The sequence below is a fragment of the Rhincodon typus genome, chromosome 11 (genome assembly GCF_021869965.1).
Source record: "Rhincodon typus isolate 14 chromosome 11, sRhiTyp1.1, whole genome shotgun sequence".
Taxonomy (NCBI): Eukaryota; Metazoa; Chordata; class Chondrichthyes; order Orectolobiformes; family Rhincodontidae; genus Rhincodon; species Rhincodon typus.
Window position 1 is genome coordinate 6,146,181 of NC_063342.1, and position 5,435 is coordinate 6,151,615.

A 5,435-nucleotide genomic window follows, 5' to 3' on the forward strand; every position below is an offset into this window, starting at 1 on the left:
GTTTAAAGGGAAATGGGCCAAACCCGTGTAAATGGGAGATAGTAGGAACTGCAGATGCTGGAGAATCCGAGACAACAAGGTGCAGGGCTGGATGAACACAGCAGGCCAAGCAGCATCATAGGAGCAGAAAGTTTGGGATATCTGTTCAGTATGGAGAAGTTGGACTGAAAGGTCTGTTTCCAGGCTGTACAAATGTATAAGAAGATTAGAGCTACATCTCTGATTTATCTCTGAATGCCATATATTGTAACAGCAGCCTTATTCTGTAACATATGGTCTTTTAAATCTGAAGACAGTTCTTGACTTTGGGCTCTCCTCGACCAGTCTGCCTTGAAACCAAAACTGTGAATGTGACATAACAACCCAAGACAAAAGACACAAAAACATTTCCTCCTTTCATTTCCTTTGCATTCAGAAACATTTTGATGGTGTAAAGATTGACAGATTTGTTGGAAACAGGAGATCTCACAACAAAGGCATCCAGCAATCTTTCCACCCTGAGTTGGTAATTCAAGCTGTTCCTGCAATTAGTTTATGGTTTTTAATTATTGTACATCTCAGTTTTAAACCAGTAGAAAGACACAGCTCAAAGCACATTAACCAAATAGGTCTTCACTCTTTTACATTATCCATTAGCTTAACTACACCACAACTGAAAATAAATGGCACTTTACTCATTTTATGAAATAATGGATTGATTAAATAACAACTGCAGTTACTATTCCACAACCCTGAAACTCCATGAGATATCCTGTTTGAAGTACTCCACATTTAACTACCAAAATGCTCCAATCCTTTCTTTAGCTGGTCCAGTTGTCAATGGTAATTAGTACTTACTGGTCTAATATATGACTAACTCGACCCATTTCATGGTAGGTGATAATAAATACAGTAAGGATGGAGGCTAACTAGAATGAACTTATTAGGGGAGGCTCGAACCGAGCATAGGTGTTCCACAAAGCGGTCCCCAAGCCTCCGCTTGGTTTCCTCCGACACTTCCGCTATCTGCAATCTGACCCCACTACCAAAGACATTTTTCCCTCCCCACCCTTATCTGCTTTCCGGAGGGACCACTCTCTCCGTGACTCCCTTGTCTGCTCCACACTCCCCACCAGCCTCAACACCCCTGGCACTTTTCCCTGCAACCGGAGGAAGTGCTACACCTGCCCCTACACGTCCCCCCTCACCCCCATCCCAGGCCCCAAGACTTTCCACATCAAGCAGATGCTCACCTGCACATCTGCTAATGTGGTATACTGCATCTGCTGTACCCATTGTGGCCTCCTCTACATCGGGGAAACCAAGTGGAGGCTGGGGAACCACTTTGCGGAACACCTACGCTCAGTTCGCAACAAACAACTGCAACTCCCAGTCGCGAACCATTTCAACTCCCCCTCCCACTCCTTGGATGACATGTCTATTCTGGGCCTCCTGCAGTGCCACAACGATGCCACCCGAAGGTTGCAGGAACAGCAACTCATATTCCGCTTAGGAACCCTGCAGCCCAATGGTATCAATGTGGATTTCACAAGCTTCAAAATCTCCCCTCCCCCAACCGCATCCCAAAACCAGCCTAGCTCATACCTGCCTCCCTAACCTGTCCTCCCAACTCAAGCCCCACCCCCATCCCCTACCTACTAGCCTCATCCCGCCTCCTTGACCTGTCCATCCTCCCTGGACCGACCTATCCCCTCCCTAATTCCCCACCTACACTCACCTTTACTGGCTCCATCCCCGCCTCTTTGACCTATCTGTCTCCTCTCCACCTATCTTCTCCTTTATCCATCTTCTAACCACCTCCCCCTCTCTCCCTATTTATTTCAGAACCCACTTCCCCTCCCCCATTTCTGAAGAAGGGTCTAGGCCCGAAACGTCAGCCTTCCTGCTCCTCTGATGCTGCTTGGCCTGCTGTGTTCATCCAGCTCTACACCTTGTTATCTCTTAACTATTCTGATCCCACTTTCCAGCACTTGGCCCATAGTCCTGTGTACCTTGGCACTGCAAGTGACACATCTAAATACATGCTAAAGATTATGGGGTTACAGGCTCTGCCACCCTCACAGGCAGACACTTCCAGATTACACCATCTTCTCAATGATTGGCCATGCAAAACAATATAAACCTTTATTTTTTCACAGGGCTTCATTAGTGAGTCTCATCTCTAATTGCCTGATTGAAGGGCAGTTAAGCTTCAACCACATTGCTGAGGGTCTGCAGTCACATGTAAGTCAGACCAGGTAAAGATGGCACATTTCCTTTCCTAATGGACATTAATAATCTCTTTGAAACACATACAATCCTTAAGGGGCTTGACAGGGGAAGTGCTGAGAGGATGTTCCCCTATTGGGAGAGTCTAGGACCAGAGGGCATAGCGCCAGAATAAAGAGGTGCCAATTTAAGGCTGAGATGGAGGAGGAAATTTTCTCTCAGAGGATTGTGAGACTTTGGAACTCCTTGCCACAGAGAGCTGTGGGGACAAAGTCCTTGTTAATATTTAAATCTGAGGTAGATTTTTGAATAGTCAAGGAATCAATGGTTATAGGGAAAGGGCAGGAAAATGGACAAGAGGAATGTGGGATCAGCCATGATCCCTTTAAATGGTACAGCAGGCTCAAGGGGCCAAATGGCCTGCTCCTGTTCCCATTTCTTATAGTTTGTGAACGCACATGTAGGTCAGATCAGGTGAGGATGGCAAATATTCTTCCATAAGACATAGGAGCAGAAATTAGGCCATTCGGCCCATCGAGTCTGCTCCACCATTCAATCATGGCTGATAAGTTTCTAAACCCTATTCTCCTGCTTTCTCCCTGTAACCCTTGATTCCCTTCACAATCAAGAACCTATCCACCTCAGTCTTAAATATGCTCAATGACCTGGCCTCCACAGCCTTCTGTGTCAGTGAATTCTAGAAGGGAGGTGATGGCCTAGTGGTATTTTCGCTGGACTGTTAATCCAGAGACCCATCGCCGACGCTGCTCTGCCCATCACCGACGCAGACGCAACTCCACCCACCGCTGACACCGACGCAACTCCGCCCACAGCCTACGCCAACGCAACTCCGCCCACCGCCTCCACAGCCAGCAGCTCCAGAGGGGACAATAGCACCCAGCCCTGCCAAGTCTTCACCATTCCCCCAGACCTCCCCCTTACTGAGGACGAACGGTCAGTCCTCGGTAAAGGGCTCACCTTTGTCCCCCTCCACCCACACATCAACGAATACCGCTCACGCTTGGACATAGAGCAGTTTTTCCACTGCCTCCGCCTCCACGCTTACTTCTTCAACCGTGAGCCTAACCCTCCCTCTACTGACCCCTTCTCCCGCCTCCAACACATCCCCTCCTCCTGGACACCACCCCAAGGCCTCCTACCCTCCCTTGACCTCTTCATCTCCAACTGCTGTCGAGACATCAATCGCCTCAACCTCTCCACTCCTCTCACCCACTCCAACCTCTCCCCCACAGAACATGCAGCCCTCCGCTCCCTCCGCTCTAATCCCAACCTCACCATAAAACCCACGGACAAGGGAGGCGCAGTTGTAGTATGGCGCATTGACCTCTACATCGCCGAGGCCAGACGCCAACTCTCCGACACCTCCTCCTACCGCCCCCTTGATCATGACCCCACCCCCGAGCACCAAACCATCATCTCCCAAACCATCCACAACCTCATCACCTCAGGTGACCTTCCACCCATGGCCTCCAACCTCATCGTTCCCCAACCCCACACCGCCCGCTTCTATCTTCTTCCCAAAATCCACAAACCTGAATGCCCTGGTCGACCCATTGTCTCCGCCTGCTCCTGCCCCACCGAACTGATCTCCAACTATCTGGACTCCATTTTCTCCCCCTTGGTCCAGGAACTCCCTACCTATGTCCGTGACACCACCCACGCCCTCCACCTCCTCCAGAACTTCCAATTCCCCGGTCCCCAACACCTCATCTTTACCATGGATGTCCAGTCCCCATACACCTGCATTCCCCATACAGATGGCCTAAAAGCCCTCCGCTTCTTCCTGTCCCGCAGGCCCGACCAGTCCCCCTCCACTGACACCCTCATCCGCTTAGCCGAACTCGTCCTCACACTCAACAACTTCTCTTTCAATTCCTCCCACTTCCGACAGACAAAGGGGGTGGCCATGGGTACCCGCATGGGCCCAAGCTACGCCTGCCTTTTTGTAGGTTACGTGGAATAATCCCTCTTCCGTACCTACACCGGCCCTAAACCCCACCTCTTCCTCCGTTACATTGATGACTGTATCGGCGCCGCCTCGTGCTCCCACGAGGAGCTCGAACAGTTCATACACTTCACTAACACCTTCCACCCCAACCTTAAGTTTACCTGGACCATCTCTAACACCTCTCTCCCCTTCCTGGACCTCTCTGTCTCCATATCGGGCAACCACCTCGAAACCGATATTCATTTCAAGCCCACCGACTCCCACAGCTACCTAGAATACTCCTCCTCCCACCCACCTTCCTGCAAAAATGCTATCCCCTATTCCCAATTCCTTCGCCTCCGCCGCATCTGCTCCCAGGATGAGGCATTCCACTCCCGTACATCTCAGTTGTCCTCGTTTTTCAAGGACCGTAACTTCCCCTCCTCGGTGGTCGAGAACGCCCTCAACCGTGTCTCCCACATCTCCCGCACCTCATCCCTCACACCCCGTCCACGCAATAAGAACCAAAAAAGAATCCCCCTCGTCCTCACGTACCACCCCACCAACCTCCGGATCCAACGCATCATCCTCCGACACTTCCGCCATCTGCAATCCGACCCCACCACCAAAGACATCTTTCCCTCCCCACCCTTATCTGCTTTCCGGAGGGACAACTCTCTCCGTGACTCCCTTGTCCGCTCCACACTCCCCTCCAGCTCCACCACACCCGGCACTTTTCCCTGCAACCGCAGGAAGTGCTACACCTGCCCCCATACCTCCTCCCTCACCCCCATCCCAGGCCCCAAGAAGACTTTCCACATCAAGCAGATGTTCACCTCAACATGTGGTATACTGCATCAGCTGTACCCGGTGTGGCTTCCTCTACATCGGGGAAACCAAGCGGAGACTCGGGGACCGCTTTGCAGAACACCTACGCTCGGTTCGCAATAAACAACTGCACCTCCCAGTCGTGAACCATTTCAACTCCCCCTCCCATTCCTCAGACGACATGTCCATCCTGGGCCTCCTGCAGTGCCACAATGATGCCACCCGAAGGTTGCAGGAACAGCAACTCATATTCCGCTTGGGAACCCTGCAGCCCAATGGTATCAATGTGGATTTCACAAGCTTCAAAATCTCCCCTCCCCCTACTGCATCCCAAAACCAGTCCAGCTCGTCCCTGCCTCCCTAACCTGTTCTTCCTCCCACCTATCCCCTCCTCCCACCTCAAGCCCCACCCCCATCTCCTACCGACCAACCTCATCCCGCCCCCTTGACC